At 48.2% G+C, this 27935-nt stretch overlaps 1 long non-coding RNA gene across 2 annotated transcripts in view; it reads right to left on the minus strand.

Moving 5' to 3' along the window:
• Nucleotides 1–211: 211 nt before the first annotated feature.
• The window catches only part of LOC141098532 (uncharacterized), a 62984-nt gene continuing 35260 nt past the window's right edge, over nt 212–27935 (minus strand). The window contains exons 4-6 of one of the 2 annotated variants that reach the window (XR_012234277.1): nt 23998–24138; nt 745–1006; nt 212–489 (exon numbers count right to left, since the gene is read on the minus strand). This is a non-coding gene — a long non-coding RNA (uncharacterized lncRNA). The other variant, XR_012234276.1, reaches the window with a different exon arrangement.

Raw genomic sequence — 27935 nt, forward strand, 5'->3', positions numbered from 1 at the left:
TTTAGGAGTTTATAATTAACATCTTTTTCTTGTCTTTTCTTTAATAAAATTTCCAGTTCAGGAGAAAAGAAAACTGAAAAAACAACAAAAACCTGAGAGAGTAGAAGAAGGGAAAAGAAGAAGAGGTGAGTGTGACAATAAGCCCCATGTTGTGTGATGTCGGCCATGGAGCAGATCTGTCAGTGGTGGGATTGTCACATGTATGATGGCCCACAATCACCCCGTACCTGTGTATGGATGATTCCTCTGCCGTCCGGCCACAGTGACAGCACAGCGGGATCCTCTGATATGGAGTCCTGTTACTTACATTAGTGTTACGTCTCTTCTCATAGGTTCCATCTTCCGCCGGGTGATCTCATCCTGCCGGCGAGGATTATCGAGGGTGGCTCACTCCATCAGAGAAAGCTGCCTATTTGCAGCCTGTCAGCGCGGCTCCATAAACATCGCGAGGGCAGAAGAACTCTACATCTAACACCACGAGCATGTCAACTGTGTGTACAAAGAAGTATTTTATTAAGATATTGAACAATTGTAAAAGCCCCATAATTCTGTACACACAAGCGGGACTAACTCCTAGCCGCGGTCTACGGACCAAACATTGGGCATGGGCAGGGCCTTGGGGGCAGATCCCAAGTGCGCTCAACCATGTGAAATAGCTTACTCTCAGGAACATTGAGGGATAGCGCTAAGGGATAACGCTACCCGTGCACTTTCTTCATGGATAGCGCTATCGAATAGCTTTACCTTAGTGTTGCGTCTCTTCTCATAGGTTCTATCTTCCGCCGGGTGATCTCATCCTGCTGGTGAGGATTATCTAGGGCGGCTCACTCCATCAGAGAAAGCTGCCTATTTTCAGCCTGTGAGCGCGGCTCCATAAACATCACGAGGGCAGAAAAACTCCACGTCTAATGCAACGAGGAAAGTACAGCATGTCCACCATCAATGCTGTACCGGTATGGGAGGACTTGTACCATCCAAATGTAGCCTACAGACCAGCAAGGAACATCTGCAAAAGAAGAAGAATGAGGTTCCTCCAAGAACATCTCCTCATCCTTCCATGCAATTCTTAATTATAAAATAAATTAATACAAATTTGAAAATGATTAATGAACTTTGAATTTATTAGACATTTATGGGCCGTCAATGCTATACGTCGTACATGTGGAGGGGAGAAGACCGGACTGTGAGTGCTGACAGGGCAACGGGTCCGGAACTACTGGGCAAAACCTATTGGGACCGAGCCTAGTGTTGCAGTAGGGAAGGAAATTGAGAACGGAGGAGACCCATGACCTGCGTAGAGAGGGCGTGGTGAGCCAGGAGAGGATAAGGGTGTTTGCGTAGGAAGAGAGAGAGGGTTCCTGCCAGAGAGAAGTGACAGTGAGGACCTGCGCCGTGCCGCGAGTAACGATAGGCTGCGTGGCAGCGATAAGGGTCAGGTGCAGAAAGGACCCGGACATGTTGTCGGGCATACAGAGGATTGCACGCCGAGTGGGAGACTGCTGTGAAATACTCTTGGCTGCAGAGCAGCGTAACGGACTAGGGGCTCAGCGGGTCAGACCGGTGACCGCCCGCTGCCGCCAGAAGAGAAAGACCGACTTGATAGGCGGAAGACCCAGGGCCGTATCTAGGGGGGGCAGCCGGGGCAGTTGCCCCGGGCGCAGCCAGCAGGGGGGGCGCAGTCGGGCCGCCTAATGCAGCGGTCCGCAGTGTCCTCCCTGGCGGCTGCGTTCTGCCGCCCCCCGCCTGAGAGTCGGCGGTTCTCTGTGTCAGCTGACAGCCGGCGCAGAGAAGGAGCGCGTGCCGGCTCCCAGGGAACAATTGTACTGGCGTCTATACAGCATTCGAGCTTTTGGGTGAGTTTTACTTGTGAATAATCTATATTTCCCAGGGATCCTAATGACGATCCTCAGTCTCTGTGCCCGGCCCGCACAATGTTACCATAAAGGAATGATGAGTCCACGTCACCGTCCACATCTAATTATCACTGTTACGGTGAGTCAGGAGGTGACACAGATGAGGACCTCCGAGAGATGATCATCGATGTAGTGATGGCTGCGCATCTGTTATTCACCATTAGTGCTGGAGACATGTGATGAGGTCTATAGGCAGACTGCTAGTAAGAATTTATTATAAACCATGAATTTTTCTTCTCTTCAGATCCGTTCACTTAGTGCTCCAAAAAGACTCCAACCAATTATATGCCATGAAGAAAATAGACAAGAAGCGCGTGCCGGCTCCCAGGGAACAATTGTACTGGCGTCTATACAGACGCCAGTACAAATGAAGCTCTGACCGCCGGGCCAGAGCGACGTCAGCAGCGTGATCAGGTCATGTGATCACGCTGCTGACGTCACTCCCCGGCGCCCAAAGCAAACGTTGGTGGTAAGTGTGCTCCACTGTGGAGCTGAAGAACCACCGAAGATGGGAGATGAGGGGGAGTTGTAGAGGGGATGGCGGTTAAAGTGTGGGGGCGTTAATGAGTGGGGATGGGGGTTAATGAGTGGGGATGGGGTCAATGTGTGTGGGGGTTAATGAATGGGGATGGGGGTTAATGTGGGGATGGGGTTAATGAGTGGGGATGGGGTCAATGTGTGTAGGGGTTAATGAATGGGGATGGGGGTTAATGTGTGGGGGTATTTGGGGTGGGGGGATTTGGAGTGCTGATGGGGGTTAATGAGTGGGGATTGGGTTAATGTGTGGGGGGATTTGGAGTGAGGATGGGGGGTTATTTAATGTGTGGCGGGATTTGGAGTGGGGATGGGGGGTACTTAATGTGTGTGGGGGATTGAGGATGGGGGGATTTAATGTGTGGGGAGATTTGAGGACACAAAATAAAGAGTATGTATGAGGAAACAGTATGGGGGATTGGTGCAGACAGTATGGGGAGCGAATGGGTTAATGTATGTGGACACAGTATGGGGAGTCAGGGATATGTGTGAGCAGACAGTATAGAGAGTGAGGGGGTAAATATATGAGGAGACAGTATGGTGAACAGGTGGGATGCTAGAGGGGAATAGTGTGAGGCGACAGTATATTGCAGATATTTTTATTTAGGGGCATTATAATGACACTTGTGACTTTAAGGGCATCGTGTGGAGATTTGCTGCAGAAGACCGGAGAAGATGGAAGTCTGCAGAGACGAGATGTGGATGAGAAAACTCATCATGGGGTCTGGACAAGAAGAAGAAAAGGAGACCGACTCCAGAGACGACGTCATCTATAAGGTACCTGGATGTAAATGTTATTTGTGATACTGACTAATTCTCATGTTTTTATTTGTTAGGAACATTAAAGGGGTTGTCCAGGTTTGTGCTGAGTCTGCAGTCATTCTATGTGACTGCAGACTTCTGAATTCTCACAGTGCTCACTGAACGCTGTTAGCATTCTCTCGTGCCGGTAATTTACATAAATACGGTCACATGCTGACTAGACGTGTGTGGCCTCACTCAGTGAGAATGAACAGAGCGAGGCCGGGCACGTCTAGTCGGAATGTGGCCAGAAGTATATAAATCACATACTTGTGCTGACATGACGGTACATCAGCAAGGGAGAATCCTAAAAGTGTGCAGTGCATTCGTTGTGAGAATTCAGAAGCTGCAATGTCAGAAGTCAGCTCTGAAAGTTCCAGTCTCATTACACGGACACTTCACTCATATGCGATTTTCATAGGTATGGTCCTGTGACAACGAGCTTCTCTTCCTGCTTCTCTCAGTTTTTTACTGAACATTGAGAGCATTAGGGAGAGCGGCTCGTGGGTACATGACTAAGTGTGCAAGTCGCATATGTACTTGGCGGGGGGGGGGGGGGCGCCGAACTGAATTCTTGCCCCGGGTGCCAGAAAGCCTAGATACGCCTCTGGGAAGACCTCAGCCGGCATTCAACCCAGAGGAAGTGACAGGCACCCAACTCACGTTAAGTGAAACCGACTTACATATAGACTGCCACCTTAAGTTGCTCTTTCCTTTTGTAATTCCTCGCATCTGATTTATTCCCTGTTGCTCCCTGCAAGGAGATTTATCCCTGTAACTATTAAATCAAACCACTGTTTTCCCCTGTTAACCCTTGCTCTGTGCCTTTGTGTCGCTGCATCCAATTACCTGTGTTACACATGTCTGATGGGCAGGCTACAGACATTAATCCTCTAACCCCGGACAAAAGTGGCACAGAGGAGACGTGATTGTGCTCCACCTAAGAATGGCCGTCAATCTGGGCAGAAACCTGTTCTGATCCGCTGATGTTACTGGAGCTCAGAGCCTTTTACCTAAATGTGGCGTTATTTTCCGTTCTCGGCATTGTCTTACTACTGTACATGTATAAAGTATACCACATTACAGTAGGCAGAATTAATGCTGCCATTCTGAACATTTAAGTAATGCCGTCATAAATCACTCATTAATAACACAATTATGCAGTGCACGGTACAAATAAATTACACTGGCATACTGTACAAGTAAATGATACCGCCATACAGTACACATATTAAACTGGCATACTGTACAAGTAAATGATACCGCCATACAGTACACAAATTAAACTGGCATACTGTACAAGTAAATGATACTGCCATACAGTACACAAATTAAACTGGCATACTGTACAAGTAAATGATACCGCCATGCAGTACACATAAATTACACTGGCATACTGTACAAGTAAATGATACCGCCATGCAGTATGCATAAATTACACTGGCATACTGTACAAGTAAATGATACCGCCATACAGTACACATAAATTACACTGGTATACGGTACAAGTAAATGATACCGCCATGCGGTACACATACATTACACTGGCATACTGTACAAGTAAATGATACCGCCATATAGTACACATCAATAAAACTAGGGTCTGTGGGTCCGGATCATCACTTCCAGGACTCCCGCTGGATGTTAGGGTTCATTGTCCGGCTGCAGAATAAATTTGGAGCCAATCAGACGCCTCCTGATGGTATTATATGATGGGTAAGTATCGTCCTGTATTTCTCAGCATTGAGGTCACCATAAATTCTGGCCAAATACAGTACACAGAAATAATGGCACCATGCAGTGCAGAGAAATAACTGTGCCATACTGTACAAATATATGGTGCTGTTATACAGTATATAAATAACACAGCCATATAACGGAGTCCATAATGCCCCCATTACTAGCGCCATCTCAGCCAGCAGAGATTACCCCATAGACTGTAGTGTCAGTACATCACGTAACAGTGTCAGAAAAAGGGTTAAAGTACACCAGGGGGTGAAGGGGGGAAATGCTTAGGGTGATTGTCACTATGCTGCAGATCTGGGGGGGGCGCTCTTTTGTCCTGGAGCCCCATGATTTCTGTGTATGCTCCTGTGTATTTCTCTGATTACTAGAGACCCTGCAGAACTTAGCAGACGGACGCTCCGTCCCATTTATACCGCAATCCTGTGTGCAGGAAACGGTTTACACTGACATGTAGGTTATTTCTGAAAATTAATGTTTAACCAATGAGCTCCCAAACCAATTTATTCCAATCTTCTGAGTCTCGTGCATAACCCCGGATGTTATCCCAGGACAGAGAAGACTTCCCTCACAGGGATTTTTTTTTATAGTTAACATTTGGAAAATTTTTATATATATATATATAAATGCTCACTGACTGACCGATCCAAAGGACAGGTGATAACTTCTAGATGGGTGAGGGTCCGACTGCTGGGACTTGCACTGACCATCGGGACAGGGCACTTTTCCAGAGTTCCTGGTCCAAAAAGACTCAGTGTGGACACAACCTAGAATGGTCGACCACTGGCATGGTGCCACGAGTTGGTGACCGCACACACGAGGGACGTCCTTGTTCGTTGCTGTGATTTTATCTGAATTATTTATTTCTAAGCTCAGAGACTTGTCAGACATTTTGCCCCTTAGGCCGGGGTCACACTCGCGTGTGGAATGCGAGAAACTTGCGCGAGTCTCTCGCCTCAATACCCAGCACTGCCGCCGGCACTCGGGACCGGAGTGTGCGGCTGCATAGAAATACATGCAAAGCCTGCGCTCCACCACTGTTAGGCGTCGGATTCCTGTAGCTACACAACAGGAGTCCAGAGCCTCACATACAGCTTTGCAGCAAGTCATTCCTGAGGCTAAGTCCCGCTGCCGCTCCACTGAGCATGCTCATGAGACGATCTCCCATTGGAGCTCGGGAGTCACGTGTTCAGGTCCTTCCCCTGATCTGATTGGTCCATCTCAGAGATCTGGAAGGTCCTGGCAGCACACGGCTATAAAAGGACCGCATGGCCATGCGCTAGTATAGACATTACTTGCTAGATGTGTGAATGGTGACTGATGTATGATTCTGGTGACTGACTTATTTGAAACCCCTTCCCTCTGATATTACGCATGTGGACAGTTCAGCAGTCAGCGCCAGTCAGTGGCAAGCCTTAGGCCACTGTGCACACCGCGCCTCTACACTAGCATCCGATTGTGCTACTCCACACGGCACTATCGTCTTGCGGCAGTGTCCTACGCCGCGCTGCAGTTGCAGCTCTTTTTTGCACCCGCAGTTGCTACGCCACACACACGGTAGGTCTAGACGGACGCAGTTCCTTCTGCCTTTGGTCCTGCACCTGTGACCTGATACCATGTGTGCATATATCTGAGACCTGTGACGCTAACAGGCTCAGCCTTTTTGTGTTTACTCCTCCTGGAATCTCTGTGATTAAACAGTGATTGCTTTGCGCACCTGGGTGATGTTTAACCCCGTGCGCATTATATCGCCATATAGCACGTCTGCTATTACTCAGCAGCAGTTATAACACCTTCTGCACGGTGGACCCCGAGCGGCGAACGCACTTTATTATTTTATTTAGTGCGTTCTGCCGTTCCTAACAACCACTGAGCCACATCCCCTGATGGATGTGACAATGACTCATGTCACAAAACATGACGAGCGCGCCGCCATTGTGCGCGTTCAATTATAGGTGGAGACTAGAGAGGGGCGAATCATATTTACAGGACCTGGGACCACTCCTGTGGCTGCTAGATGGGAGCCCCGCACACATCCTCCTACCTGACGCTGTTCCCAGCACATCTTTTTTGTAGGCCTTCTGGGACATTATGGCTGCGGCATGATGTCCACTTGATGTTACGCCAGACCTACTAATCAGGGGTGTTGACGGGTAGGAGCAGGATAGCTGGGCTCTCCTATGGTGGCCACAGAACACTGATGTGACCACTGAGCCAGGGTAATGCAAATTGATTCTACTAGAAACATATTGTGATAAATTATGTTGGCATTTTATGTTGTGAACTCTATATAGTAGTATTATGTATGCTCTGTATGGTAGTATTATGTGGGCTCTATGATAGTATTATGTGGGCTCTGTATGATAGTATTATGTGGGCTCTATGATAGTATTATGTGGGCTCTGTATGATAGTATTATGTGGGCTCTGTATCATAGTATTATGTGGGCTCTGTCTGGTAGTATTATGTGGGCTCTGTCTGGTAGTATTATGTGGGCTCTGTATGATAGTATTATGTATGCTCTGTATGGTAGTATTATGTGGGCTCTGTATCATAGTATTATGTGGGCTCTGTCTGGTAGTATTATGTGGGCTCTGTATGATAGTATTATGTGGGCTCTGTATGGTTGTATTATGTGGGCTCTGTATGATAGTAATTATGTGGGCTCTATATGGTTGTATTATGTGGGCTCTGTATGATAGTAATTATGTGGGCTCTATATGGTTGTATTATGTGGGCTCTATATGGTTGTATTATGTGGGCTCTGTATGGTTCTATTACGTGGGCTCTGTATGTTTGTATTATGTGAGCTTTGTATGTTTGCATTATGTGGGCTCTGTATGTTAGTATTACAGTGGTTTTGGAAAGTATTCAGACCCCTTTAAATTTTTCACTCCTTGTTTCATTGCAGCCATTTGGTAAATTCAAAAAATTTATTTTCTTTCTCATTAATGTACACTCTGCACCCCATCTTTACTGAAAAAAACAGAAATGTAGACATTTTTCCAAGTGTACTAAAAAAGAAAAACTGAAATCTCACATGGTCATAAGTATTCAGACCCTTTGCTCAGTATTGAGTAGAAGCACCTTTTGAGCTAGTACAGCCATGAGTCTTCTTGGGAATGATGCAACAAGTTTTTCACCCCTGGATTTGGGGATCCTCTGCCATTCTTCCTTGCAGATCCTCTACAGTTCCGTCAGGTTGGATGGTGTACGTTGGTGGACAGCCATTTTCAGGTCTTTCCAGAGATGCTCAATTGGGTTTAGGTCAGGGCTCTGGCTGGGCCAGTCAAGAATGGTCACAGAGTTGTTCTGAAGACACTTCTTTGTTATTTTAGCTGTGTGCTTAGGATAATTGTCTTGTTGGAAGGTGAACCTTTGGCCAAGTCTGAGGTCCAGAGCACTCTGGAAGAGGTTTTCATCCAGGATATCTCTGTACTTGGCCACATTCATGTTTTATTCAATTGCAACCAGTAATCCCATCCCTGTAGCTGAAAAACACCCCTATAGCATGATGCTGCCACCACCATGTTTCACTATTGGGATTGTATTGGGCAGGTGATGAGCAGTGCCTGGTTTTCTCTACACATGCTGCTTAGAAATATCACCAAAAAGTTCTATCTTCGTCTCATCAGATCAGAGAATCTTATTTCTCATAGTCTGGGAGTCCTTCATGTGTTTTTTTAGCAAACTATGCGGGTTTTCATATGTCTGGCACTGAGGAGAGGCTTCCGTTGGGCCACTCTGCCATAAAGGCCCGACTAGTGGAGGGCTCCAGTGATAGTTGACTTTGTGGAACTTCCTCCCATCTCCCTACTGCATCTGTGGAGCTCAGCCACAGTGATCTTGGGGTTCTTCTGTACCTCTCTCACCAAGGCTCTTCTTCCACGATTGCTCAGTTTGGCTGGACGGCCAGGTCCAGGAAGACATCTGGTGGTCCCAAACTTCTTCCATTTAAGGATTATGGAGGCCACTGTGCTCTTAGAACCCTTGAATACTGCAGAAATTCTCTTGTAACCTTGGCTAGATCTGTGCCTTGCCACAATCCTGTCTCTGAGCTACTTGCCAGTTCCTTTGACCTCATGATTCTCAATTGGTCTGACATGAACTGTGAGCTGTGGGGTCTTATTGTCAGAGACACCGCACTACACTTGCTCATAGAGCCAGTGCATGTGTCCTGAGTACAGAAGCAGTGCTAAGAGTTACCTGGGGAGCAGGGCAGCAGAGGTGACAAAGCGTGCTTCAACTAATAGTGTCAGAGAACTCAGGTTATGGCAAAGCAGAAGTCATGCACGGTACAGACCAGCGAGGTACAGGAGGGATAAACAGACGGGAGGTCAGACAAAGCAAAAGGTCATACACAAGATATCAGTACAGTACCAGGGAGGAGACAGAGCGGATAATCAGGGCCAAGCAGAGATCAAAACCAAACAGACATAGGAGGTACCAGGCAGAATCCAAAGTGATATCCAGAGAACAGACCGAGTCATACACAGAGAATCAAGCAACCAGAACACAGCACTAACACACTCAGGGGTAACCACACAATGCCAAGGGCGAAAGTATAACTGACAGGGATGGGAGCGTCCTGAGGCTATAAGAAGCCTCCCCCAGAACCAGGGAGAGGCCACAATCATAGCCCCAGGTGTGCAGGTAAGCCTGCACTGGGATCACAGCCTTTAACCCCAGAAATGCCAGTCATCAGCACTGGTTCCAAACATTAACCCCACGTGTGCGAGTCAAACCCGCACTGAGATCATGACACTTATATAGACAGGTGTGCGCCTTTACAAATCAAGTCCTATCAGTGTAATTAAACACAGATGGACTCCAGTGAAGGAGTAGAACCATCTCAAGGAGGATCACAAGGAAATAGACAGCATGTGACTTAAATATGAGTGTCTGAGCAAAGGGTTGAATACTTATGACCATGTGAAATTTCAGTTTTTCTTTTTTAATAAATGTGCAAAAATTTCTACATTTCTGTCTTTTATCAGTCAAGATGGGGTGCAGAGTGTACATTAATGAGAAAAAAATGAACTTTTTTGGATTTACCAAATGGCTGCAATGAAACAAGGAGTGAAAAATTTTAAAGGGTCTGAATAGTTTCCAAACCCACTGTATGTAGTCTCTGTATGGTAATATTATGTGAGCTCAGTATGATAATATTATGTGGGCTCTGTATGACAGTATTATGTGGGCTCAGTATGGTTGTGTTATGTGGGCTCTGTATGGTAGCATTATATGGGCTTTGTGTGTTTGTATTTTGTGGGCTCTGTATGGTAATATTATGTGGGCTCTGTATGGTAGCATTATATGGGTTCTGTGTGTTTGTATTTTGTGGGCTCTGTATGGTAATATTATGTGGGCTTTGTATGGTTGTATTATGTGGGCTTTGTATAGTAGTATTATGTGGGCTCTGTATGGTAATATTATGGGGGCTCTGTATGGTAGTATTATGTGGACTCTGCATGGTTGTATTATGTGGGCTCTGCATGGTAGTATTATGTGGGCTCTGTATGGTAGTATTATGTGTTCTTTGTATGGTAGTATTATGGGGCTGGGTGCTGTATGGTAGTATTATTTGTGCGCTGTATGCTAGTATTATGTGGGCTCTGTATGGAAATATTATGTGGGCTCTCTATGGTAGTATTATGTGGGCTCTGTATGGAAATATTATGTGGGCTCTCTATGGTTGTATTATGTGGGCTCTGTATGGTAACATTATGTGGACTCTGTATGGTTGTATTATGTGGGCTCTGTATGGTTGTATTATGTGGGCCCTATTTGGTAGTATTATGTTGGCACTTTATAGCAGTATTTGTTATGCACTGAACTTAACCCATTGTATTGTGAACATTTAGAAACACTCCCATCTATTATTGTTCCAACACCACAGTGCCATACAATACTGTCTGTATGTTTCCACTCCAGGACCTGTCTCCTATAAGACATATATTTTCAGATTCATCATTTTTTGACCCACATTCTTTTTCTCTTGTAGTTTATAAGCCAGTAGCTTCCAGCTCCACCTTTTCTTGAAAGTGAGTGCAGCTTATCCTGGAATTGCTGAAGCCAAGCGCATTTGAAAAATTCATCATAATTTAGAGCACAAAAGTTATTAGTGCTGCAGCCAATCAGTGAGCTCTGCGGCTCGTGCTGCCTACCCAGGTAGAGATCAGTGATTGGCTGCAGCACTGTATGTTCTCTTAGAGTGTTACCAGATAACTTTCAAATTATTCAGAAATCTGAAAAAATCTGAGGAAATTCCCTGATCATCTGTCTGGATGTAGCGCAAGGATCGGACTCACCACTAAGTATCAGAACGACTCACTTTTAAGAATTTGATGTCAATTATGTGTCAGACACTAGGGGGCGGTGTAATCAGCACATACCGGATGAAAAATTATATAGTTTCAAAGTATAAAAATGAGTTTGTTATTTTTTTTCTCTTACACTCGAAAACTTTTTTTTTTACACTTCTCATAGGGGTGAACATGTGATCATGTGATTGCACTGATAATACACAGTACTACTTATGTACTGCAGTGCACTAACCTGTCTGCAGCATACGAGGGATCTGATAGAATAATGTATAGGGCAAGAACAGAGGCCAAAGTTAGGACTTTGCTTACTGTAAGAATCCAAGCAGGGGGGTGCCGATGTGCTGACAGAGGGAGCGATCTTCATCTGTCCAACTCCTTAGATACCTCAATCAGTATTGATAGCAGCATCTGAGGAGTTAGGCTGTGTTCACACACAGCGCTTTTTTAGCGGTTTTTACCGCGGTTTTCACTATAAAACCGCTAAAAATAAGCTGCACAGTCTTTTCTATGCATTTTGCACTTTTTGTGCACATTGATGCATTTTTTTTATCGCGAAAAAACCGCTTCGTGGTAAAAAACGCAGCATGCACATTAATTTTGCGGATTTTTCTGCGGTTTTGGCTTCTTCCATCCGTTTAGAAACCGCTGCGGTAAAAAATGCACCAAAAACGCGCAAAAACCGCCGCGGAAAAATAGGTGCGGTTTCTGGGAAGGGATTCAGGTTTTTGTGCAGAAATTTTCTGCAACGTGTGCACTTAGCCTTAAAGTGCTGGGATCGGGGTTAGGTCTGGTCCCAGCACATACAGAAGGAGATCACCTGTGTATAACCACTGGCTCTTGCTGCAGATGGTCACAACTTTTGAGCCCGTGCCATCCCCCCAAAAATAAGATTTCTAAAAAGAAGGATTCCCGGTGCACAACCTGAGCGTAAAATATGACAGTGCCATTGTTAGCCTACAGGCTGCTTATATTAGTTGCATCTGGAGTTCTCTTTGCCTATTTATCATGAGATCTCACTAATAGATTCACTAAATCATAAAATTCTCTCTGCGTTCAGCCACCACTAGAGTAATTAACAAAAAAGAAAAAGAAATAGGCCACACACAGGGGCTCACCCCAGGCAGGGAATAGCATATACAGTACCAATTTTATTGGACACAGAAAAACAGACACAAAAGATATTAAAAACATTAAAAATGGTCACACATGTGACACATACACAAGCTGCACAGAGCTCATAATAGAGCAAAAAACCTGCTACCAAAAAACCCCACCGGGAATAATACTTATAACCCTAGGTCCATGTAAACAGCATACCCAAATGAAAGGTATCTGCACCCTCACATAGAAACAATGACCCATACATGAGTTAGGAGAATAGACAATATGTGATTATAGTGGGCAACAAATTCATAACCTACAAAGGATGAACACTGGTAGCATGGAGCAGCACACATAGAATAACATTGCCTAGGAAATGTCTTCATCAAATAAGGTACATAGATCACAAAGGCAATGCAATCCCAATCATCCTCCGTCAGGAGTATAAATACCCCAACCTAAAGGCTAGGCATGTAACATACAAATAACCCACATAGTCTGAATCCGTAGGGGGGATAAAGTAGGCAAAAATAGCCACCCTCAATAGTCAGCACATGTACATGTCAGCAATATACAAAACCCATGTGGAGTGGAGTGGAGCAGGCAGAGTGGAAAGCCCCGACGCATGTCGCCACTCTGGGTGGCTTCGTCAGGGGTACTAACTGCCCGTCTGCTGTGCCAATATATATAGTTATTAAATCATTTGATGGGGAACAGCTGCGCTATACTTAATTATTATTATTATTTATTTATATAGCGCCGTTAATTCCATGGTGCTGTACATGAGAAGGGGGGTTACATACAAAGTTATAAATATCGTTAACAGTAAACAAGTTTCCACAACAAATTTACAATGACAGACTGGTACAGAGGGGAGAGGACCTTGTCCTTGAGGACTTAGAATCATAGGATCTTAGAATCGTAGAGTTGGAAGGGACCTCCTGAGCCATCTGGTCCAACCCCCTGCTCAAAGCAGAATTCGCTAAATCATCTCAGTCAGATGTCTGTCCAGCCTCTGTTTGAAGACTTCCATTGAAGGAGAACTCACCACTTCTCGTGGCAGCCTGTTCCACTCATTGATCACTCTAACTGTCAAAAAGTTTTTTCTAATATCTAATCTGTGTCTCCTCCCATTCAGTTTCATCCCATTGCTCCTAGTCTTTCCTTGTGCAAATGAGAATAAAGTTGATCCTTCTACAATGTGACAGCCCTTTAGATATTTGTAGACAGCTATTAAGTCTCCTCTCAGTCTTCTCTTTTGCAGACTAAACATTCCCAAATCCTGCAACCTTTCCTCATAAGACAGGGTTTGCAGGCCGGTCACCATTCTGGTCGCTCTTTTCTGAACTTGCTGCAGTTTGTTGATGTCTTTTTTAAAATGTGGTGCCCAAAACTGGACACAATATTCTAGATGAGGACTGACCAAAGAGGAGTAGAGGGAAATAATGACTTCACGTGATCTAGACTGTATGCTTCTGTTAATACATCCTAGAATTGCATTTGCCTTTTTTGCTGCTGCATCACACTGTGGACTCATATTCAGTCTGTGATCTATTAGTATACCCAAGTCTTTTTCACATGTGCTGTTGCTTAGCCCTATTCCTCCCATTCGGTATATGCTTTTCTCATTTTTATTGCCCAGATGTAGTACTTTGCATTTTTCCCTGTTAAAAACCATTCTGTTAGTTGCTGCCCACTTCTCCAGTTTATTAATATCTTTTTGAATCCTCTCTCTCTTCTCTAGTATTAGCTATCCCTCCTAGCTTTGTGTCATCAGCAAATTTAATCAGTTTACCCTCAATTCCTTCATCTAAATCGTTGATAAAGATGTTGAACAATACAGGGCCCAGGACAGAGCCCTGTGGTACCCCACTTGAGATATTCTTCCAACTGGATGTGCAGCCATTTACGACCACTATTTGGGTCCGATCACCAAGCCAGTTATGAATCCACCTAACAGTTGCCTTGTCCATTCCATACTTAGTCATTTTTTCAATAAGGATTGTATGAGATACTTTGTCAAATGCTTTGCTGAAGTCAAGATATATTATATCTACAGCATTTCCTTGATCCACCCAATCAGTGATTCCGTCATAGAAGGAAATGAAGTTAATCTGACATGACTTATTAGCTACAAACCCATGCTGACTCTGTTTAATCACTTCATTCTTATCCAGGTACTGACATACATGTTGTTTAATAATTTGTTCAAAGATCTTTCCTGGTATAGAAGTCAGACTCACCGGCCTATTGTTGCCTGGGTCCACCTTCTTCCCCTTTTTGAAGATAGGAACAACATTTGCTCTTCTCCAGTCTTCTGGGACTTCTCCTGTTCTCCAAGAATTTTCAAAGATTATGGAGAGGGGTTCAAAAATTTCTTCTGCTATCTCCTTCAGTACTCTGGGGTGTAATTCATCTGGACCTGGAGACTTGAATTCATTTAGGTTAGCTAAGTGTTTCCTCAATATCTTTCTGGTTATAGATATCCTGGATTCTTCTATTCCCTTAATAGGACAGTGAAGAACAGTTGATGTTACATTTCCTTTCTGAGAGAAAACAGATGCAAAATAGGAATTTAAGAGTTCGGCCTTCTCAACATCCTGTCTTACCATTTCATCATTTTCATCCTGTAAAAATCCTATAGCATCTTTGACTTTTCTTTTACTTTTGACATATCCCCAAAATCCTTTATTATTGCTTTTGACATCTCTTGCAAGCCTCAATTCATTGTCAGCTTTAGATAATCTGATTTGTGCCCTGCAGGTTCTGCAGACAGCATTATATTCTTCTTTAGATATGCCTCCCTCTTTCCATTTTATAAACATTTTTTTCTTCCTTTTTAGCATGTGCTTAAGTTCTGTGTTCATCCATCCTGGCTTCCTTAAATGATTCCTATTCTTCCCTCTTTTCGGAATTGTTAACAATTGTGCTTTGAGAATTTCATTTTTCAAGATTTCCCATCCTTCCTGGACATTTTTGTCTTTAAGGATATCCAGCCATTGGATCCCTCCAATTCTCTTTCTGAATCCCTTAAAATCTGCCTTTCTGAAATCTAACCTTGACGTCTGAGTCTTCACAGGTCTTCCTCCTCTAGTTATCCAAAATTCTAAAATAGCATGGTCGCTACCTCCTTGGGTCCCAGCCACTTTTACCTCCTCAACCATTTCCTCCCTTCTGTCTCTTCCCCACTATCTACCGGATAGTGGGGAAGAGACAGAAGGTCGGGGGTGCAGCAGCTCTGGCGGTGGTGAGGCAGCAGAATGGTTATTGCAGTCTGTAAGCTTTCCTGAAAAGATGGGTTTTCAGGTTCTATTTGAAGGATCTGAGGGTGGTGGATAATCGGACGTGTTGAGGCATGGCATTCCAGAGGATAGGGGATATTCGGGAGAAATCTTGGAGGCGGTTGTGTGAGGAATGAATAAGTGTGGAGAAAAGTAGGAGGTCTTGGGAGGATCGAAGAGTACGTGAGGGAAGATATTGGGAGATTAGTTCAGAGATATAGGGAGGGGAAAGGTTGTGGATGGCTTTGTAGGTCAGTGTTAGTAGCTTGAACTGGATTCGTTGGGGAATTGGGAGCCAATGGAGGGATTTGCAGAGGGGAGAGGCAGGGGAGTAGCGAGGAGAAAGGTGGATTAGTCGGGCAGCAGAATTGAGGACAGACTGGAGTGGTGCAAGAGAGTTAGCAGGGAGGCCACAGAGGAGAGTGTTGCAGTAGTCAAGGCGGGAGATGATGAGGGCATGTACAAGAGTTTTAGTAGATTGAAGACTGAGGAAGGGACGGATTCTGGAAATATATCTGAGTTGGAGGTGACAGGTGGCAAGAGATTGGACGTGCGGTTTGAAGGACAGGGCAGAGTCGAGAGTTACTCCAAGGCAGCGGATTTCAGGTGCGGGAGAGAGCATGATGCCGATTACCATAATAGATAGATCGGGTAGGGAAGATACGTGAGATGGAGGAAAGATAATGAGTTCAGTTTTGTCTACGTTAAGTTTTGGGAAGCGAGAGGTGAAAAAGGAGGATATGGCTGATAGACACTCCGGGATTCTGGACAGCAGAGAGGTGACATCTGGGCCAGAGAGGTAGATCTGAGTGTCATCTGCATACAGGTGGTACTGGAAGCCATGGGACTTTATGAGTTGTCCTAGGCCAAGAGTATAGATGGAAAAAAGTAGGGGCCCCATGACAGAGCCTTGGGGGACTCCAACAGAGAGGGGGCGGGATGAGGAGGTAGTGTGTGAGTGGGAAACGCTGAATGTGCGGTCAGAAAGGTATGAGGAAATCCAGGTCAGGGCAAGGTCTTTTATGCCAAGGGAAGAAAGGATCTGTAGCAGTAGGCAGTGGTCAACTGTGTCAAAGGCAGAGGACAGGTCAAGAAGGAGAAGGATGGAGAACTGTCTGTTAGCTTTGGCTGTGAGTAAGTCATTAGTAATTTTGGTCAGGGCAGTTTCAGTGGAGTGGTGGGGGCGGAAGCCAGATTGCAGGATGTCAAGGAGGGAGTTAGATGAGATGTGGGAGGAAAGTTGAGCATGGACATGCTGTTCAAGGAGTTTGGAAGCAAACGGGAGCAGTGATATGGGGCGATAGCTGGGCAGAGCAGTTGGGTCAAGGTTTGATTTTTTGAGGATGGGTGTTATGGTGGCATGTTTGAAGGCAGAAGGGCAGGTACCAGAAGTTAGGGATAGGTTGAAGAGATGGGTTAGGGCTGGAATGATCATGTTAGTGAGGTTGGGAAGCAGGTGGGAAGGGATGGGGTCAAGTGCACAGGTGGTGTATCTAATTATTCGTGCCGTTGTATTTGTCACACGCTGTGTTTGTATACTGAACACTCATTTCAATACTTTAATTTGATTAGCGCCTTTTCTCACTGGCGCTTGTGAGGTCAGGCTGTTCACCCTGTGTTTGGCTGATCCGCCCGGTTACCGCCTACATAGTTAGCTACTACAGCAACTGAGCTGTAAACAAGACGGTGTCTATCCGGTCTCACGACTTCAAGCGCCTGCGCAGCAACCAGGTTTTGTTCCTTCACTTCCTTTATCTGTGACGTGTGTCCGGTGTCACGCGGCGGCTGCCGCGGACTTCTCCTCTTACCTCCCTCCGACCCCGGCTCACCCGCTCCCCGGGGTTCTCCTCGCTGCCGCGCCGGCCGCTGCAGGCCTCGGCGCGGTCTCTCCTGGTCTCCCGTCCACGGCCCACGGCCGCCTCGGTCCAGCCCCCTGGTGCGCGCTCCCGCTCCTCCTCCTCGGCGGGCGCGTTTCCTCGCTATGGCCGGGCGCGCGCCCTCCCCCACCTGAGGACGCGCGTCTCCTCCTCCAGCTGGAGGTCATGACCGGGAAGCCCTTCTCTCTCCCTATATCAGGCCGCCTCCTTCTGGAGGCGATGCCTGACTATCACTAGAACTTGCTAGTGACTCTGGTTGCCCTCCTAGTGCTCCCGTGCATTTACCCAGTTCCTCTTGTGCTCTCTCTCCTAGGTTCTGTGGCTTCAGTCCTCGTCCGTTTCCCTCCTGTGTCTTCAAGCCGTGCCATCCCTCCTGTCTCGCTAAGCTGTGCCGTTCCTCCTGTGTCTTCTAGCCGAGCCATCCCTCCTGTCCCGCCAAGACGTGCCGTCTCTCCTGTGTCTCCGAGCCGTGTCGTCTGTCCAGTGCCTGCTATTTGGATCTACCCGTCTGTCCGCTTATACTTTCCCGGGTACCGGCTACCGTGGTGATAGTTACCCGTGGGCTTGCCCCATACACTCCCTGTATAGGGGGTGGTCCACCTGGTCAGCTCGCCCTCGGGAGGTTCGTTGCCACGGTCTAGTGGGTCCACCCCAGGAGTACCTTACAGGATAGTCAGACCATGGATCCCGCTGGTACCGCGACCCCGACCCAAAAGGAACTTTTGTTCCTTCGTGAGAACCAGGCGAGGATCATGTCGTTCCTCAAATCGATGGAGTCCCGACTTTCCTCTTTGCAGACCTCCGATCCGGGAATTGCCTCCCAGATCTCCGGCCTGCAGCAGGAACTGGCCCAGCAGCGCGACACCCAGGCCCATATTTTGAACTACATTGCCTCTGTAGATAACCGCTTACTAGCCCTACAGACGGCAGCCGCAGTCCCGGCACCTGTGGCAGTCCCACACTCCTCTCCCCGGTTGGCCAAACCCCCACGTTATAGTGGAGATCCCAAACTCTGTCGGGGGTTCATCAACCAGTGCCAGTTGCATTTCGAGTTGGCTCCCCTACAGTATCCCTCCGACTGGTCCAAAGTGGCTTTTATGATTACCCACTTTGAGGGTGAGGCACTGGCCTGGGTGAATCCCTTGTGGGAACGCGATGACCCGATAGTCTCCCAGCTCGCGGCCTTCTTGGAGACCTTTCGTAAGGTCTTCGATGAGCCCGGTCGCCTGGTCTCTGCTACCGAGTCTTTATTTTGCCTTCGCCAGGGTACTCTCTCGGTAGGACAGTACGCCATCCAGTTCCGTATGTTATTCTCGGAGCTGGGGTGGAACAATGAGGCCCTGGTTGGGGCTTTTTGGCGAGGCTTATCGTCCCGAATCAAGGACGAGCTGGCAGGCCGGGATACACCCACGTCTTTGGAGGACCTCATCTCGCTGGCAACACGAGTGGATCTACGTTTCCGGGAGTGTTCCCGCGAGATCGCCAGGGAGAGAAGGCCCAATCGTTTTTCTCCTCCGACACACAGCCCACCACGCTCGCGGTCCTCCGCCGCGGCCGCAGCTCCCGAACCCATGCAAGTGGACCGACTCAGGCCCACGGAGCTTCGCCGCCAGGACAGGCTCGCTCATGGCCTTTGTCTCTATTGTGGCAGCGCCTCCCATCTCCTGCGTTCCTGTCCTGTGAGGCCGGGAAACTCCTCTGCCTAGGACAGGTAAGAGAGGCCTCCCTAGGTGTCACTGACACCTCTCTACCCTTGACCCTTTCTGTTGTGTTTTTCCTGGGCTCCAAACGTTTTTCGGAGTTAGCCTATATTGATTATGGGGCTGCGGGAAACTTCATCCAACTCGAGGCGGTGAAGAGATTAGGGATACCTGTCAGGTCCTTGGAGGTTCCCCGGCAGTTAGCCTCTGTCGACGGTGCTCCCTTGCGCGAAGCTGTTACACTGGTCACTGAAGAGCTGGAGTTACAGATCGGGGTCTTGCACCGTGAAAAGATAACCTTCTTCGTGCTGCCGTCTTTGTCCCACACCGTGCTCCTGGGTCTTCCGTGGTTGCGGATGCATGAACCTGTTCTGGATTGGTGGTCCGGAGACATTCTTCGCTGGGGCCGCTTCTGCCAAACCAGATGTCTCCGCCCAGTACGACCCTTCAAATGCTCGTCTCCTGTCTCGGGCCCTGCGGAGTTGCCTTCGGCTTACTGGGCCTTCGCGGACGTCTTTGATAAAAAGGAAGCGGAGGTCCTCCCTCCGCACCGGCAATATGATTGTCCCATCGAGCTTGTTCCTGGCTCGACTCCGCCCCGAGGGCGGATCTATCCGTTGAGTCCACTCGAGTCCCAGGCCATGACCGAATATGTACAGGAGAATTTGGCCAGGGGCTTCATCCGAAAGTCTTCTTCCCCTGCTGGAGCTGGCTTCTTTTTTGTCAAGAAGAAAGACGGGTCCCTGCGCCCCTATATTGACTATCGTGGTCTCAACGAGATTACCGTTAAGAATAGATATCCGCTACCTCTCATCCCCGAGTTGTTCGACCGGCTACGTGGGGCACGAATCTTTTCTAAATTGGATCTCCGTGGAGCCTACAATCTCATCCGTATTCGCTCCGGAGATGAGTGGAAGACCGCCTTCAACACCAGAGATGGACACTATGAGTATCTCGTCATGCCCTTTGGGTTATGCAACGCTCCCGCAGTCTTTCAGGAATTTGTGAACGACGTCTTCCGAGACCTTCTGTATTCCTGTGTGGTGGTGTACCTCGACGATATCCTGGTCTTCTCTCCTGATCTGTCCACCCATAGAAGAGATGTCCGCCGCGTACTGTTCCGTTTGAGGGAGAATCGTCTGTACGCCAAGTTGGAGAAGTGTGCCTTTGAACAGTCCTCTCTTCCATTTCTGGGCTACATCATCTCCGACTCTGGTCTGCGTATGGATCCTGAGAAGGTTTCGGCCGTGCTTAACTGGCCACGTCCTCAAGGGGTGAAAGCCATTCAGCGCTTTCTCGGCTTCGCAAACTACTACCGGCAGTTCATCTCCCATTTCTCCTCTTTGACTGGCGCTATCTCGTCTTTGATCCGTAAGGGAGCAACCCACACGTCTGGACCCCTGAAGCAGAAGGAGCCTTTCTATCTCTGAAACGTGCCTTTGCCACGGCTCCCGTACTCCATCGCCCTGAGGTCAACAAACCATTCGTCCTTGAGGTGGATGCATCCGCAACTGGAGCCGGAGCTGTTTTGTCTCAGAAGTCCTCCTCCGGCAGGCTCGTTACGTGCGGTTTCTTTTCAAAATCATTCTCCACCCCAGAGCGGAATTATTCCATCGGAGACCGAGAACTGCTTGCCATCAAGTTAGCCCTAGAGGAGTGGAGGTACTTGTTGGAGGGCGCCGCACATCCCTTCACAATCTACACAGACCATAAGAATCTAGCGTACCTGCGGTCTGCACAAAGACTCAACCCTCGGAAGGCCAGGTGGTCTCTGTTCTTCGGCCGATTCGATTTTGATCTGCATTTTCGTCCAGGCAACAAGAACCTCAAAGCCGACGCCTTGTCCAGGTCCTCTCTTTCCACGGATGTCGAGGAGGAACCTGCACATATCTTGGACCCATCCAGGTTCATCACCGTGGCACCACTTTCTCTCCTCGCTACCCCACCTGGCAAGACTTTTGTTTCTGAGAGGGACCGAAGACGAATCCTCCACTGGGGCCATGCTTCTAAGCTGGCAGGTCATCTCGGCCATAAAAAGACACTTCTTCTGGTGTCCCGCTATTACTGGTGGCCGAACCTTTCCCAAGATGTCCGGGATTTCGTCGCCTCCTGTCTCTCGTGTGCCAAGATCAAGGTGCCTCGGCAGCTGCCTTCTGGTCTTCTACATCCGCTTCCAGTACCCTCGTCACCTTGGCAACACATCGCCATGGACTTTATTACGGACCTACCCTCCTCTGCCAAGTGTACTGTCATCTTAGTGGTAGTAGATAGATTCTCTAAAATGGCACACTTCATCCCTTTGCCTGGCTTGCCATCGGCTTCCGCCTTGGCGAAGATTTTCGTCCAGCACGTCTTTCGTCTCCATGGACTGCCCCAACATATTGTTTCGGACAGAGGAGTCCAATTCACCTCTCACTTCTGGAGAGCTCTATGCAAATCGATGGATGTCACTCTCGACTTCTCCTCATCTTATCATCCACAGTCCAACGGTCAGGCAGAACGGACGAATCAGAGTTTGGTGAACTACCTCCGGCACTTTTCTAATATCCACCAGAACGACTGGTCTGAGTTACTCCCGTGGGCTGAGTTTTCCTATAATAACCACATCAGTGAATCTTCTGGCAAATCCCCGTTCTTTGTCGTCTACGGTCTACATCCTGGTGTACCTCTACCAGTTCCCCCCGCCTCGGGTGTACCGGCGGCTGATCTTCTGTCCGGCGAATTCTCCAGGATCTGGCAGGAGACCAAGACCGCTCTCGAGATGGTGCGTAACAGGGTGAAAGGATACGCAGACAAGAGGCGCCTGGATGTTCCACCATATCACCCAGGTGATAAAGTTTGGCTAGCCTCCAAGTTTATTCGCCTCAAAGTCCCGTCCCACAAACTGGGTCCCCGCTATATTGGACCTTTTGAGGTCTTGTCCCGTATTAATGATGTCTCCTATAAATTGCGTCTTCCCGCCTCTCTCCGCATCCCTAATGCTTTCCATGTGTCTTTGCTTAAGCCAGTTATTTTCAATCGTTTCCTTTCTGAAGCTACTCATTCACCTCCGCCTGCCGCCGCAGACGATGTATTTGAGGTGAGAGATATTTTGGCCATGAGAAAGCAAAAAGGGAAATCCTTTTTTTTGGTTGATTGGAAGGGCTTTGGTCCTGAGGAGAGATCCTGGGAGCCCCAGGAGAATATCCAAGCTCCTCGAATCCTGGCTAAATTTTTGTCCGGTCTGCGGAGGAGGGCGCGTAAGGGGGGGGTACTGTCACGCGGCGGCTGCCGCGGACTTCTCCTCTTACCTCCCTCCGGCCCCGGCTCACCCGCTCTCCGGGGTTCTCCTCGCTGCCGCGCCGGCCGCTGCAGGCCTCGGCGCGGTCTCTCCCGGTCTCCCGTCCACGGCCCACGGCCGCCTCGGTCCAGCCCCCTGGTGTGCGCTCCCGCTCCTCCTCCTCGGCGGGCGCGTTTCCTCGCTATGGCCGGGCGCGCGCCCTCCCCCACCTGAGGACGCGCGTCTCCTCCTCCAGCTGGAGGTCATGACCGGGAAGCCCTTCTCTCTCCCTATATCAGGCCGCCTCCTTCTGGAGGCGATGCCTGACTATCACTAGAACTTGCTAGTGACTCTGGCCGCCCTCCTAGTGCTCCCTAGCTTTCTCCCGTGCATTTACCCAGTTCCTCTTGTGCTCTCTCTCCTAGGTTCTGTGGCTTCAGTCCTCGTCCGTTTCCCTCCTGTGTCTTCAAGCCGTGCCATCCCTCCTGTCTCGCCAAGCTGTGCCGTTCCTCCTGTGTCTTCTAGCCGAGCCATCCCTCCTGTCCCGCCAAGACGTGCCGTCTCTCCTGTGTCTCCGAGCCGTGTCGTCTGTCCATTGCCTGCTATTTGGATCTACCCGTCTGTCCGCTTATACTTTCCCGGGTACCGGCGTGATAGTTACCCATGGGCTTGCCCCATACACTCCCTGTATAGGGGGTGGTCCACCTGGTCAGCTCGCCCTCGGGAGGTTCGTTGCCACGGTCTAGTGGGTCCACCCCAGGAGTACCTTACATCCGGCCTCTAAGACGCCGATGTCTGTGCAGTTGATACAGTCTAGCACACTCTGTGACGTCACACGCCGGCACTATGAGTTTACAGCCACCGCTATGGACTGCGGGCCGGACTTGTGTCTTCAGGTGTTTCCTGCTATTTGTTATGGTAAGCAGCGGCGCAGCTGTTCTCCATCAAATTATTTAATAACTATATATATTGGCACAGCAGACGGGCAGTCAGTACCCCTGACGAAGCCACCCAGAGTGGCGACACGCGTCGGGTCTTTCAACTCTGCCTGCTCCACTCCACTCGGGTTTTGTATATTGCTGACATGTACATGTGCTGACTATTGAGGGTGGCTATTTTTGCCTATTTTATCCCCTCTACCCCCTACGGATTCAGACTATGTGGAGTTGGGAAAACAATTGTCAGGAGCGCACCACCCCCTGACAACCAGGAGGCCGAGGAGCGGTGTGCTCTTGAAGATCTGGATCTTGAGACAAATCCTTTAAGCTATTATTCTTTTTCCCTGCATTTACCATGTGGGACAGATCACATAATTTTTCAATATTTTGGGCTTTTATGGAAAAGGTAAATCTTTTTATCGATTAATTATTTCGATTTTCTTATACTTAAAGGGATTGGTTCCCATTGTACATTGCTGTAGAGCGCCCTGATGGTGCCCGATACAAGAAGATAGGTCACTTACCTACGGGATCAGGAGAGATGTCGCCTTTCAGCTGCCGCTGATTGTCTGCAGCCCATCAGGGGACATAAGCACCGTCACGAGACCGTCAGGGGCGCAGCGCTTGGAGATGTTCCCATCCGGGAGGTGTTGTACGCTTTCTTCCTAATTGATTGAGACAATAGAAAAGAATCATCCATTAGTGAACAATCCCTTTAAAAATATGGAAAAAGGAGAATTGTATTTTTTTAAAAATTTGCTTAAAAAAGATGCAAAAATGGCAAAAATAGAATCCCCTCCTCTTCCCATATTGTAAATATAACGAAATAATAAGGAATTAAAGACGAGTAGTTTTGCCTCGTCCCTAATAGTCCAGACTGTTGGAAGATGATGTCATTTATGCTGCAGAATTATCAAAAAGGAAAAACTAATTGTGAGAAGATCTATGATGGTAGATTCAGAGTCAGATTCTCGTCATAGATCGTTCTCAGAATTGAGATCACACATCAGACGGTGTGTACAGGGGATGTGGCTCAGGGGTGGAGCGCATGCCTTGCATATATGAGGCCCCTGGTACAATCCCCGGCATCTCCAGCTTCTGTGACAAATATCTAGAAAACTTCCAAAATATTCAGAAATCTGATAAATGTGCGGAAAATCACCAGTCTTCTGTCTGGATGTAACACAAAGACCGGACTCAGCGCGAAATATCAGACAGATTTGCTTTTGTTGAGGATTCTATGCAGAATAACTGTCGGACACCAGGGGGCGCTGTAACCAGCACTATACATGTACAGACCGACATCGCTAGAGACTACAGAGGAGCAGATTGTGTTTGTAGACCCCTGGTCCAGTTATTCTGAGGCTGAGAAATGATAGCCCCCCGAACCTCCCCCTACCTGCCGCTGCTCCCAGATTTGTAGGCTCCGCACGTTTTCAAAGATGCAGATCTGATGCTGGCAGGTTGAAGGAGGTTCACATAGTAGCAGTATTATGCAGGCAGTGCATGGTAGTATTACGTGTGCACTGTATGGTAGTATTATGGGGGATCTGTATGGCAGTATTATGTGGGATCACTATGATGGTATTATGTGGGATCTGTATGATAGTATTATGTGAGCTCTGTATGGTAGTATAATGTGAGTGCTGTATGGTAGTATAATGTGAGTGCTGTATGGTAGTATTATCAGTCTCCCTTTAACCAAACTTTATCCTCTCCAATCCATCCTGAATGTGGCACCCAGGGTCGTATTTCTATCCAGCTGCTCCACCGATACCTCTACCCAGTGCCAGTCATAGCTCTGGTTACCCATCCGCTACAGAGTACAATATAAACTTAATACTCTTATACACAAAGCTCTCCACAGTTCTGCACCACCTTATATTTACTCCCCCCGAGGTGCAGCTAGAGGTTCAGCTCAGAAGGTAAGGTGAAACATCTAAGCGGTAACCCTGATGATTACTACTAAGGTGGTGCACACTATAGTGGATGTAGGAGAAGCAGATGACCGCGCTGTTACTGAAAGTAATCTCTACACAAAGACCAACATTGATATTACCGCCGTATGGTCAGTGGTAGATACCTGTCCTGCAGAACATGTAAGACATCACAGCACAGTTATAGATGGTGACTTACAGCTGACGATCTTTCTGGTGGAGTCATTCACTTTTCCCTTCTTTTCCATCTGACCCCGACCGACATGACAACTTCTCCAGCAAGGACTCGTCTGCAGAGAATACAACACAGACACATCTGACTTCTCACATTTCCAGCCCCATCACCATCTATTCCCAACCTGTACAGACCCCTCATCCCGCTGATACCCCAATACTGAGCCGCTGCTGAATGTGCCCCTATGACTGCATCTGTTGTGTGGTCCAAAAACAGTGCTCCTCTTACAGCCCCTCATAGTAATGCCATCACTGTGCCCTTTACAAAGTAAAATGCCTCATTTATGCCCCCCGGATGGTAAAATTACCCCTTTGAAAATTTGAAAATAGTAATACCCTGTGCAAGTGCCCTAAAAAACAGTGTCCACATTTTGCTTCCAGAAAATGATAATCACCTTTGACAGTCACAATACTTTGAGTGCCCCTATAACAATAATGCTTCTTAAGTGCCGACTTAGCATTTGATAATGTCCTCATGTACAGCTCCCTTATGCACAGTATAATGAACTCCACAGTAGCCCCAACACTGTATGAGGGACCACACAGTAGCCTCAACACAGTATGAGGGGCCCCACAGTAGCCCCAACACTGTATGAGGAGCCCCACAGTAGCTCCAACACTGTATGAGGAGCCCCACAGTAGCCCCAACACTGTATGAGGAGCCCCACAGTAGCCTCAACACAGTATGAGGGGCCCCACAGTAGCCCCAACACTGTATGAGGAGCCCCACAGTAGCTCCAACACTGTATGAGGAGCCCCACAGTAGCCCCGACACTGTATGAGGAGCCCCACAGTAGCCCCGACACTGTATGAGGGGCCCCACAGTAGCCTCAACACTGTATGAGGGGCCCAACAGTAGTCCCAACACTGTATGAGGGGCCCCACAGTAGCCCCAACACTGTATGAGGAGCCCCACAGTAGCTCCAACACTGTATGAAGGGCCCCACAGTAGCCCCAACACAGTATGAGGAGCCCCACAGTAGCCCCAACACTGTATGAGGAGCCCCACAGTAGCCCCGACACTGTATGAGGGGCCCCACAGTAGCCCCGACACTGTATGAGGAGCCCCACAGTAGCCCCAACACTGTATGAGGAGCCCCACAGTAGCTCCAACACAGTATGAGGGGCCCCAAAGTAGCCCCAACACTGTATGAGGAGCCCCACAGTAGCCCCGACACTGTATGAGAGGCCCCACAGTAGCTCTAACACTGTATGAGGAGCCCCACAGTAGCCCCAACACTGTATGAGGAGCCCCACAGTAGCCCCAACACTGTATGAGGAGCCCCACAGTAGCCCCAACACTGTATGAGGAGCCCCACAGTAGCTCCAACACTGTATGAGGGGCCCCACAGTAGCTCTAACACTGTATGAGGAGCCCCACAGTAGCCCCAACACTGTATGAGGAGCCCCACAGTAGCCCCAACACTGTATGAGGAGCCCCACAGTAGACCCAACACTGTATGAGGAGCCCCACAGTAGCTCCAACACTGTATGAGGGGCCCCACAGTAGCCCCAACACTGTATGAGGAGCCCCACAGTAGCCCCAACACTGTATGAGGAGCCCCACAGTAGCCCCAACACTGTATGAGGAGCCCCACAGTAGCTCCAACACAGTATGAGGGGCCCCACAGTAGCCCCAACACTGTATGAGGGGCCCCAAAGTAGCCCCAACACTGTATGAGGGGCCCCACAGTAGCTCTAACACTGTATGAGGAGCCCCACAGTAGCCCCAACACTGTATGAGGAGCCCCACAGTAGCCCCAACACCTTATGAGGAGCCAAACAGTAGCCCCAACACTGTATGAGGAGCCCCACAGTAGCTCCAACACTGTATGAGGGGCCCCACAGTAGCCCCAACACTGTATGAGGAGCCCCACAGTAGCCCCAACACTGTATGAGGAGCCCCACAGTAGCCCCAACACTGTATGAGGAGCCCCACAGTAGCTCCAACACAGTATGAGGGGCCCCACAGTAGCCCCAACACTGTATGAGGAGCCCCACAGTAGCCCCAACACAGTATGAGGGGCCCCACAGTAGTCCTTATAATGTACTTACAATGTATGAGATACCACCGTACTTTATGATGCCCCCACAGTCACATGATGCTGCAGCACTTTATGATGCCCCTGCACTGCCCCATACCTTATGATACCCCCATACTTTGTGATGCTCCCACAATGCCCCATAGCTTATAATGCCCCCATACTTTGTGATGCCCCCATACCTTATGATGCCCACACAATGCCCCATACCTTATGATGCCCCCATACCTTATGATGCCCCCATACCTT

The sequence above is a fragment of the Dendrobates tinctorius genome, unplaced genomic scaffold, assembly GCF_039654945.1.
Source record: "Dendrobates tinctorius isolate UK_male_01 unplaced genomic scaffold, ASM3965494v1 ptg000093l, whole genome shotgun sequence".
Taxonomy (NCBI): Eukaryota; Metazoa; Chordata; class Amphibia; order Anura; family Dendrobatidae; genus Dendrobates; species Dendrobates tinctorius.